Source organism: Aphelocoma coerulescens, chromosome 2 (assembly GCF_041296385.1).
Source record: "Aphelocoma coerulescens isolate FSJ_1873_10779 chromosome 2, UR_Acoe_1.0, whole genome shotgun sequence".
Classification (NCBI taxonomy): Eukaryota; Metazoa; Chordata; class Aves; order Passeriformes; family Corvidae; genus Aphelocoma; species Aphelocoma coerulescens.
In genome coordinates, this window is record NC_091015.1 from 121576747 (window position 1) to 121589166 (window position 12420).

Consider the following 12420-nt stretch of genomic DNA (forward strand, 5'->3'; position numbering starts at 1 on the left):
AAGAGAAGAAATTTTTAATTTAAATTAAGATGGAATTGTAATAAACATTTGGCTAGTACAGAGGCATTTCTGAAAATGAAAATGTGTATTTAATAATAACACTTGTAAAGGTAGAGAGGGTATAAGGGGCAACTGTCAGGTGAAATCAACTCAGCCACATTTCTGTTTCCCTGGTTCAGCACTGGAAGTCCCCTTGCTTCTTTGAGAAACAGCTTGAACAAAACACTAATGAATATACACAGACGATGCAACAAATCCTGTACTGGCAGAGGTACAGATTTTATGACCTAATAGGTCTTTTCTCTCTCCAAAGGCTATAATTCTCTGAAAAATGAATCCCTTTGCATGGAAATGTGGATATCTACTGCACAAAATAATATTATTTTACAGAGTGATGCGAGTTGGTTGTACTATGCGGAGCTCACCTGCACTTCCATAAAGGTAGAAAATTAAGAAATAACCAGTCTGTTAACAGTAAAGGCCCCAGGAGCATAAATGACTTCTTTTTTTAACTACTTTAAACAATTACCCCATTTCTAGGCAACCCAGCCTGCTGCCTGAATAGTTTTGTGTTTTCCATAATCCCACTAAAGTCTTACACAGTCTTGCTGAATTTAATTTCTTCAGTTTCCTATTTGTATCCCTGTACTTTCTCAAATCAACCATTATTCTAGTGATGTTGAATTATACAGAACCTTTTGATTATAGTGCTACAAAACACAAGGAACCTTCAATATAACTGAGGTTTCTACAGCGGTCAAACCAGCCTTATCTGCTTCTTTATTCAGAATTACAGAAACCGTGTGACGTGGCACACATTCCTCACCACTTTGGCAATCCAAAACATTGTTTAAACAAGAAGGTACTTTGGCACTGCATATAATTCCCAGAAATACAAAGAAGAAAATTTCAGAACAGTATGACTCCACAAAGAGCCTTAGAGAAAGATCTGCTTTCATTTCCTGCTGGGATCAGTAACAAAATAAATTTCAGCCCCCCCCCCGCCCCTTTTTTTCCTTTGACCAGCATCAAAATCAGCTCTTTCCAATGTGGGCCAAACTCAGCTGCTGTTCGTTTGGTGCTGCTTTCCTTTGTGCTCTAGGATAGACTATGCAATTAATTTTTACCAAGGTCTGTTGTGTAATTTTACTGAAGCTCACTAATTTTTACCAAAGTCCTCTGCATAATTTTATTCAGGTCTGCTCAGCAGGAAGCTGTTCTGGCTTCTGCTCTGATGGTCTAGCCAAATGCTGGATGCTGCCCTCATATCTGGAACAGGAGCAGTGCACTGCAAGGGCTTCTGAAGAGAGCAGGGCATGTTACAGATACAGCGGCAGGAATGTGCCTGCAATCTGGGTGAGGTCTGCTCAAAAATGCTTTTATTCCTAATCCATCTGGAATCTCTTGTTTGAGCTGATGCAGTGTGCATTTTATTAATCTGATGCTTTCTTATCCCATATTGGTGTAATTCCGTGAACTTTCAGAATTATTTTTATTTATAGTATTATGAAGGACGGAAGAAACAAATCCTTTACTCAGGAGTTTTTTCTTAAACTTAGAGCTCACTCTCTACTATTTGTGACAGTTTATCTGACAACCTCTTTTTGATGTGATGATTATATTATTTGTGAGTGCATTTTGTCCTCCTTTTCTATAACAGGTTAAACTGTAGATATTTCAGTGCCTTGACTTAATGAGGTCTTTCCCAACCTAGTAAGCACAGCTTTCTACTTCCTACATATGAAATAAAAGTTGAACAGACAATAAGAGATTTTTTCTTCCTTTTCATGTGAATAACATTTTAATAAAATTGTTGGCAAGTTGTGTATATTTATGGATAATAAAGACTGAGTCATGTATCTAAAAGCCATTTTGAAATCCATGGGGGCTCGAGGTACTTCAGGGAGAGAAGATCAATCCTTCCTAAAGTGTGAAAACTTCAGAAAATATTTCAATTGTCCAGAACATTGACTTTTGCCTCAAACCATTGCTTGACATATTGATGTGTGTATTTTCTATGTGCTCCCTTGAATGAACTGAGGAATCAGATGATGAAGGCTTTGCTTCTGAAAGCACACATTCCTTTTTGAAAATCAGGAGAAATTGTTTCGAAAACCCAACTACATTACTTAGGAGATGTAAGTAAGATGTGGTATGGATAGCAGCTATGCTAGTGCTATGGATACCAGAAATCTCTGCATGGGAAGGTTTTCCTCTTGCCCCCTTGATATTTTACAGATTCTGCAATCAGTGTTGTCTTCTACCTGTAATAAGGAATCTAGAAGAAGTAGAAACTTGTCATTTACATACCAGCTGAATCCACAAAGCCATTTAAACACTTATTTCTCATTGATTTTTATTGAGCAATGGCTCCTAAATACTTTTGTGGATCTAGCAAGTAATATTTTCTTTTCTTTTTTGAGAAGAAGGTAATTTTATGGCCAAATTCCTTCAAAAACAAAGAATAGTTGTGTCACTCTAATGCATGATTTTGATCAGTACTTGAAAACTTGTCAGTGTATTTTACTCCTGTGCTCAGAAACATAATTACATGCTTTATAAAGTATAATCAATATTACCAGACTAAGGTAGAGAACAATCTAGATCTCTTAATTTGCATGGTTTCCATATTACTACATTTTTCAATATGTTTGGCAACATTGGCAATTAAATACCATCATGACTTAGAGAGGGAATTAGGAACAGCCTGGGTCGGGTCTTCCAGCTCCTCTTGTGCTTCTTTAGAAATATGAAACAATCTCAAATGGTGTTTGTCTGACCCATCAGACTAGTTTTACATCTTCTTTCTATAGCTGAGGCAGTGCAGAACAGCCAGAGCATGCTGATGACTCTGGCTCATTAATTTTAACTAGACACTGGGTCTGAAGGTTGTTTAATACCTCTGGACTGAAGCTTTCTCTGCCTCTTTGGAGGCCTGATGAATGCATTTGGCAGTGCTGTGTCCAGAGCACCAGTCTGACTAACACGTCTTGGAGCCACGCTGAAACACGGCAATGAATGCAGCTATCCAACAGTCAAAAAATGCATTCTGTCACCCTTTTATTTCCTTGCTGCACTTTATGGCCAGCTTATTTTCACAGAAAAAATGCTCTATCTTTAGGAGAAAAAAGGGAAATCAGACCCTGTAGGCAATGGTGGAGGAGCAAGTCTGCTCTACTCTCCCAACTTGCAGTGGTCCCATGGGACAGTTACCACACCTATGAATCACTGAAGGAAGTTGCTATATTAATCTCACTCTTACTATAGAAGAGCAGAGCATGAAATAACTTGCATGGAAATCCTTCGCTGCTGTTACAAGGCTTTTTAAAGTATCTTGAAATGTCAAGAGTCAATCTGGCCCTAGTATACCTTAACTTGATACTTAAGATCAATGGGGCAACCCTAACATAAAAATAAGGAATGTGTAACACTATTAATCTGAAAAAGTACTACGTTTAATGACACATTACCTAAAATATATTGTCTACTGGTTTCAAAGTTAACACAAAAATATAACATGCAGGTGGCTGAGTCTGTGAAATAAGGTTTATGTCTAGAGGTTGTCCTGGTTGCTGCTAGAACACCATCAAACTCTCTTCTACCCATAAATATCAGACTTTGTAATGGTCCAGAGCAGAGCCAGCTATAAAAATGTTGCTTGCTATTAACAAACTCTGTGTACTATCCAAACAGGATTATGGAATTCTAGGAGTTGGCCATGAATACATAATTACGTGAACTAAACAATTCTATGATTCTATGATTTCAGCAGAAACAAAATGCAGTCTAATATTAGGAAGGCATCATGGTATTTAACAACCTACCCTTCTCAAAAACAAAATCAGATTTCAAATATATTAGACTTAGGGTAAACTGCAGTTAGCTGGTACCACTAATCATAAATCTGCATTACTGAGTGTCTTGGGGTGACTTTATGATGTGTATCCCATATTGCTGCTCTGTGCCCAGAAATTAACTTTGTGCCTTTCTGTGCCTTTCAACTGAGCTGAGAGGGGGGGAGAGAAAAAAACCAAGACAACTTTTCAAAGCAGTTGTTCAAGGACATGAACACACACTCCTCTGCTTCTGCAGCAGCAAGAGTGGAGGAAGCACCCTTCTTGCTTTTCAGCCAGCTCTCGGCTCCTCTTCTCCAGAGGGAGACGAAGAGTTGAACTTTGTTTTCCTGGGACTTCGGTTTTTCCCTTCTTCTGTTCTGGACTGTTTCAACATCAGAACTCCTCAGGAAAGTTCTCCATCAAGGCCCTGGAGGTGGACCCACGACCCAGCTCCAAGGAGGAGGAGAGAAACCACTTCTACAGAAGGACTCTGAAATTTCCCCAGATTTTTCTCTCCACAGAGAGAGGTTTTAGCATTATTACCCTTTTCCTGTGTGTTTGTTAAAGAAATAGTTTTTATCCCTTTCACTTTCTTCCGAGGAAAATTTCTTTTTTCCCGAACCTGGTGGGGGAGGGTTGGTTGTAACCTGCCTTCCATCAGAGGATATTTTCCTCCAAATTTGTCCAAACCGGCACACTGATATACAAGCCAAACCCATATATTTGTCAGTCCAAGGAAAATGTTGAATTATTAAAAAAAAACAACCAACCAACCAATGAAACCAAATCAAACCATTTTTTGCCAATATTGAGCCATCATGGGATGCCATAAGGGGGTATGATCTTGGACCCTGCCCCAGGCCCAGCCATTTCAAAATTATACAAGTATGTGATTACTCAAATCCTTCCTTTTGACTAAAACTCCACATTTCTTTTTCAAAATGGATCTTTTGTGCCTCTTCGCCATTATCTCCTCTTACTAACTGAAAATTACCAGAAGTGCCAACCAGTCCACAGAGGGAATGAGACAAAACTCTAACACTTCAAGGTTCAAGTGCCTCTGAGGCAGCAACAGCCCTCACCAGCCTCCCAAAAAGCCCATTGGAGACATCCCCATCAGTCAATAGAGCACTGTCTGTCAGCCCCACTCCTCCCAACCTCACCCCTTCCTTCCTGCCAGCTAATGAGGGAGCTCATTGCAGAGAGGCAGAGATACTATGCCCAGAGGCAGCTGCTCTGAATAATGCCCATTTACATTGGTATTCTAGTCCTGCTTTCCCTTAAAGCTAAAAATGTTGGGGCTTATAGCAGTTAACTGTCCTTATGCATCCTTATGAGGACGTGAATAAGTTGAGCCTATAGTGTTTCCCTTTATGGGTGCTCTTCAAGGAAAGAAAAGGGGAAAATCGATGACTACAGAAACTAGCATAAAATTAAATCTTGTGAAACACACAATCCTACATTTATTTATGCTCATTTAACCTGTTAAATGGGCTATTAGCAGGCCATAATTTTTCCAAGTGTCTCTGCATAGTCCAGGCCTCACATTGCTACCTCCTTAACACTTCTAGAAAAAGTAAGACAGCAAAGAGATTTAAAGTTCATTTGTAACAGGTTTCTGTGAGTAGCAGTGCGCTGCATGTTTATCAATGTGCCTTCCAGTCTTGGAAGTAGAAAAATGGGTGTTTTCCTCCTAGCACTTGCCCCCTGTTAACAGAGCAGCATACAGTTGTCAGCTCCTCTGAACTGTTTCAGAAGCTACAGGCTGAAAATTGGACAGGAGAGGAAAATACAATCCAAACAAAACTGACAACTGTGAAGCAGCACGAATCTGCCTGTTCACTTTGGAGACCCTGCACCTTGTTACCTTTCTGTCGTGATAGGATATGAGGAAAAATGAGGGAGACATCTGGAAGAGCACTTAGAAATGCACAGGAAAGAGAAGTAAACAAGCCAGAAGCAGATAAAGTAGCTTACTAAGCAGTTACATCTTGGAAAGACCCCCCATGCATTCCAGGCCACTTTGCTTGGTGTTTGTACAAACTTGAATTACCTTCCTGAGCCATAGTCCCTTTTCTCTCTCTAGATGTTTGTATCTCTGTTGTCCTTAAATACCCCAGCTTATCAGTTTTGTCAAGTTTTCTTACAAAAGAGTGAAATAAAACTTAAAGCAAGAGAAAGAAGAGGAGAACATCTATCAGTACATAAAATGCTTCAGGCAGATTTTCATCTGGAAAATATTAAGGAATGAAAAGGAATGTATAAGTGAGCTACTATGAACAATAAAATGTAGTGATAACAAGTACATGTAAAATAGAGGTGAGCCATCAGCAAAAAGCCCACAGGTTGCTCCTGCAGCACACAAATGTCCAGCCTGACATTTGAATGCCCAAAACGTCTGTATCATTTGCTTCCTCAGCGCACTGTGAGCAGCGTCCTTTAACAGTTACCCTAATAAATGGTTTGAAGGAGACGCCCTCGTATTTTCCATTGATATGCAAAATGTTTCCTTAGAGAAAATAAATAAACCAAGCATGAATAAATTTAGGCTGTTAGGCTGTGACATTCTTTACAACTGAAAATCTGGGCCAAGAGTCAGCTAAATGCAACAAATATATCTCCTGAAAAAAAAAGCAGCCCAACCAAAACCTAACAACTCTGAAAGAAAAGGTGTGATACAGAAAATGGTTATATAAATTATTATTATTATTATTTCATTGTATAACTGGCTCCATAAGGGACCCATCAACATCAGAGCTGAACCTTCACTGTACCAATCTATTAGTGGCTTCTCAGAACATCCCTCCGGGTCAGTGTTGCTGATTCGGTTCCACAAATGATGTTTAAGGTTATACAGGAACATAAGGAGTGCCTTTCCTCTCTGTATTGCATATCTGCATCAATAATCCTTTTAAAGTATGAGCAGGGAGAGAAAAAAAAAGAAACAGAAAGAGCAGGTTGTATCTAAAACCTATAAACCCTATCAAAGGTGAGAAACAGGTCAGGAGGCAATAGTGACCAGGGTAAAAAGAAAGTCTTGCTGTGATTACTTTCTTCACTGAGATAAAAAGAACCAATGTGGCACTTCTGCCTCTTCATTGCTCTGGGCAAAGAATTTGCTCAGCAGTTGTGTTAGGTTGCAGGGGTAAGCCAGGCTCAGTCCTCTTGGCCATGGCTTTCTGCCGGTGGCAAGGCTGCAAGCAAGTTTGTATTTGTTTGCTTTGAACTTGGTAGCCTACACATGTGGTTTCACTATAACTGAAGGCTATCTCTGTGATTCCTGATGTGGTCTTTCCCTTCCTCCTTCTGTGGCTCTCCTTTTGTGGAGGGATTTGGGCAGAACAGCCCTCATTTGGCAGCAGCTGCTGTGGGACCCCACCCTGTGCATGGGACACACCTTCTGCCCTCATAAAAGGGCCGTACTGCAGAGGAGTAATGTGTCCTTCTGTGGGATCACTTGCAGTTTCCTGAGTCCTTGCTCTCCACTGCTGTGGTGTTGGAATTTAAAAATATCCATGTATCAGTGGGGTATGGGTGGGCTTGCGGAGTTTGGCCTCTGATTTCTTGGGGATGAAGGATCTGCTACAGGGCAGCCAGTGAGGAGCACTGGACTCAGTAATGCTGGTGTCCTCTCTAATACTACCCTTGAAGAAATGTGGAAAATCATATCCTTTACATATCAAGAATCAATCTTACTGCTATCAAGGTTAATGGCAAATTTACAGTTTATTTAAGTGGAGACAAGATCAGGTCACGGGTGGCTAGAACTAGAGCTTGGAGCTGGAAAAGACATTGAAAATTAAGAAGGTGGTTGGGGTTAGATGGAGATTTTTCCATTGTTCTGCTGACTGAAAGCAGCCCTGCAGCCATTTGTTCTTGCCCTATTTGTTACATTGACCCCTGACTTTGTACATGGAGCTAAATTACTTTTCTGGGTGGAAAACAAGGAGTTTTAGTGGGGCTTAATTTGCAAATGCGTGTAATCCCTTATGTTGTTCATTCTGTGTTCCCTCTTATGCTTTGCAGTCACAACAATTGAGGGTGACAGGGAACAGGGACAAGTGGCCAGAAAAGTTGGGAGCTGCTTAGACTACTTTTAATACCACCTCACCTCCTTTACTTTTTTCCTGTTTCCATTTCCAAACATGAAATGCAAAAAAGAAAATGTTATTTCATCCTGTCTCATCATTGCCATTGCTGTCTGTGTGGCCCTGTCATCTTCTGTCTTTCAGAGACAGTTCTGGATGGTAGCGCTGAGGGCAAGCCCAGGTAGATGAGGTGGCACAGCTCTTACCCCAGCTGGAAGTCAGAAAGTTGGCCAATGCTCTCACAAGGGTTCAGATTTTGTGTGCACTGGATGCTAGTGTGAATTAACAGCCCACAGCTTATCAATCAAAGTACAATAGCTGCAAACGTGCGTGTTCTCAGGCAAAATAAAGTCAGCTGTCTTACTTAAGTCTGTCCTGTAGAACCCTGAACTAGGGCAAATTGCCTCAAATTTCCTGGGGTAGACCACTGTGCTGATGCATGGCGACCTGATTGCATCTGAGTCCTCAGTCTGATAGGAAGCACATGAATATTTTAAAGGACCAGCTCCTAAATATTAAGGCATTAGTCTTTATGTCATCAAGCAACTATGGTATGATATTCCCTTATGGGAAATAGTACACTGTAACTTGCCCTGCCTTACAGTTTACTTGCCTTCCAGTTTTGCACCTTTTTCTCAGGAACACTTGTTTCTCAGCCTTCTTTTAGAAGTGCCATTAATGCCCTGGGCCCGTGTCCAGCTGCTGTTGCTGCTGTTGGTCCCTCCCCCCAGCTCCTCTGACTCAGCGTTTTGTGAAACCACACTTGGCAGGAAACACACTTTTAGAGGGACCAACTGTAATTTAGACAAAAAAGACCATTAGCTGCACTCAGCAGCAATGGCAAGGCTGCTTTTTTACTGCTGTGTTAAAGCAGACCAAGGCCAGGAAGAAATATATTATTTATGTTCACTAAGTTTTGGGTAGACAGCTTTTCAAAACTTACCCTGCTTCTTTTGCAGTATTTTGTTCAAATAAATGACAGGCTCTGCTGAGAGATCCTGCTCTGTGGCATTAAGTAGTTAACATTTAACAAGGATCAACCCACAAATCCACAGATGTTTCTGTGGGCGCTTCAAAGGAATGTGGAATTTTCTAAAATGGGAAGACCATAGCATGTGGCAACCAACATCAGCATGGTCTTTGAATCTGATTCCTTCTCCCTGTAGACTGGATTCCCTCCAGAACTGCCTGCTTTCCTCATTAGGACGGAATTACCATTTCCTCTACGGCCAACCAGCCACACACTCTAGATCTCCTTTTGGATGTCAAACAGAAGATAAAAGCAGAGGTAGCTTTAGGTGATATATTTGCTTCTTGTCAAGGCTGGGGAATATTTCTTTCAAAAGAGCAAAACTCTTTCCTGATACAGCCCAGGTCTCTTGGAATTGTCCAGGTAAACACTTTAAAAAACTATATGGCTTCTCACAGAAAAACCAGAAGTTTTCTGCGGGAACAGGGCAGTCAAAAAGTCTATTCAGCCCTTACCCTAGGCACAGCATTAAGGACAGGTCAAGGATAATGAGCTTTGATTGTAAGAGTCATGTGTAAGAGAAAGATGTAGCAATTTCAATCATGGGAGAGTGAGTGGGAAGGATATTTGTCTTGTGCCTTCTCAGGGAGAAATCTGTTTCCTCCTGCAGCACCGTCATTGCTGCGCAGCAGTTATTGGTCTGAACTGGCAGGTTCTGCTCTTGTTTCTGCACCTCTAGAGAAGGGTAAGAGCCCACTGTGGCTTTTGATCTGTTGCAACACCTGGCTGCAAGACAGCAGACTAGGCATTGCAAAGCAGTGAAATAAAAGCCATCAGCAATTAAGCAGAGTATTCATGACAGTGATTGAAGATGACTTTATTTCTTGCTGCCTTTGTTTAAAGAATGTCCTTTCCATATACTCATAATGTACATGACAAATGACTCCATAGCTGTGGGGGAAATACATAATGCTCTCTTTCCAATCCAAGGTTGATCACCAAATGATTAAAGCAGTGTTGTTTAAGGTTATTCCCAGGAAGGACTTGCTAACTTCTTTGTTATTGATGCTTATTTGGGCAATTATGCCAAAATAAGTTATGTATGCAATTGAAAAACTTTTTAACCTCATATCTGAACTCATGTGTGTCTGCATATGGAAACATATCTGTGTATAAGTAATTTAAAATATTAGTTTTATTTTAATGTCTTTCTGACAAAGAAATTACTATGGAAACAAGCATGAGCAAAAGTAAATGAACACACTTTTTTTTTAGCATGAACAATCCATTCTCTCTCATTGGAAAACTTGAACCTTTTGGCTAAATGAATTCTTAGAAAGGTTAGGGTATTTTTGTTTCTTTCCCTGGGAAGGAAGGAAGGAAGGAAGGAAGCACCAGCAGGTATGATCTGTCAGTGCAAACGAAAAACAAACAAACCAAACAAAAAACCCCAACCAAGAACCCCCCTAATGCAATAGGTTGGAAGACATTCATCTCAATGGAAAAGACACGCTCACTGGTTGAAATATCTCCCAGGAATGTTCTCCTATGGATTTTTTAATTGATAAATTTCAATTGAAATTTTAAGAGATTATCTGACAATCTGAGAATTCAGCTTTTTCAAACAGCTTTCCAGGACTGCTAGCCTGTTTGAGGCATATGCTCTCTCTTTAAATAAAATTTCAGTTATTTTAAAACAGAGCAGAACTAAAAGCACTACAGACAATCAACAGATCTGATTACAAATTTAATGGCCTGATTCACCCCTGCTCTCCTTCAATTTTGGAGCAGTGTGAATCCAGTGCTTTTTATCTTCTCACCCCAGACACAATCTGGACTAGCACAGCAAGGAACAAGTTTCTGGGAGCTTAAGCTTGTTCCGCTTTATTTGTTTCTCTCTGTTTTTTGGTTTTTTTTTTTTGAGAGCAGCTGTCTTTGAGATTTGTGATCTTTTCTAAAAGCATGACCATAGTGATCATAAGGGCTTGGTGAATTTATTAACTCTACTTGATTAAATCCTCCTTTGACTCCATTTTGAAAGAATTAGTTCCGGAACACAGATTTAGATCTCCTCTACCATCTATTTGCCAGATGTAGGATGAACTTTATAAGCACTTTTATTCCTCTGGACTTGAACAAGAAATATCCAAATATGTAGTGTAAACCACTAAACCCAGAAGTTAAAGATCATTAAGATTTCTTATTCCAGGCCCTGAACTCTGGAAGTGGATTATCCAGTGGTACCCAGCTTCCCTTGCAGTCCAGGAATAAATTTGTGACCCTGGCTTGACAGGTAAGTGATATTTTGAGGGAGCCAAAAGTGATTATGTGTTATCTGTGAACAGTGTTTTTCTGACTAAAAAAACCTTTGATGAAGGATGTTGTATTTTAATCATAGCATCAGATATTTCTGAAAAGAGATGAAGCTTATTAGTTCTCCAATGCAAAGACATCTAAGGTTAAACATTTGGCTCAGGAAAAAAACAACCTGAACTGAACTTCTAAGTTGTGGAAATTATATTTTCATCACATCTACTTAGCTATTAGCAATGATTTCTTTTGTTTAAATATGACCAAAACTCTCCTCTCCTTCTCTCTTTCCTCTTATGAGGTTTTTTTCCACAGAAATCATTAAGTTAATCCTTGATAATCCAAGAAAAAAAAAATAGAGGCAGTAGTTAAAGCTCTTCTCTCTGTGTGTTTAGTAAAATGCTTCACTATTAAAACTCTTGGTTTTCTATCCAAATTCTAATAAACACTACATGATGTATAAACTCATAAATGTTCACAGCACATGAATGGGCTGCCTCTGGAAATTACATGGCTTGAGCACAGCATGATTAGATGTAAAGGAAAGGACAGAATTTGTTATGACATTTCAAAGCTTCTTAAAGCACAGTACCTTTACCTACACTTGCCTGCCTGTTACCACAAGGCTGTAGATTGTTATTTAAAAGGCCTATAAAGGTTTTTCTTTCCTAAAAATAATGAAGAAATTAAACATTGTCATTTAAAAATCTCTTTAAAACGGGGTTCTTATCATCTCCCATTCAGTAGCAGTGCCTGACTTAGGGAAGTGGAGAGGATGTGCATGATTAGCTAATGTCAGATGACATCCTAAATGACACCATGTAGTGATTAAGACACTTGGATTTTTCTAAACTTATATTTTAGTTCTATATAGAGGTGTTGAAATGACAGCTCTGGAGGCTGAAGTCCCCTCTTTGCTCAACAGTGGACAGAAGACAGGATAATCCTGTCTTTGCTTCATTCAGGTTTGTTTTCATCTGTTTTCTACAGCTGCTGTTTGTTTTCCAATCAGCCAAAGCTTGCAGTACAGATTTCTCAGAACACATTAATAATTAGATTAAAAGTGGAAGACCACTGATATCTTTTATCTAGGAATCTATTATCAGTAGCTTTTCTTTCTTGAATTCATGGGCTAGTAATCTAGAGGCAGAGACTCATTTTCTAATAATCAAGTACATCTTTAAATTTAACTTCATTTTTTATCTGCTTTCTAGCT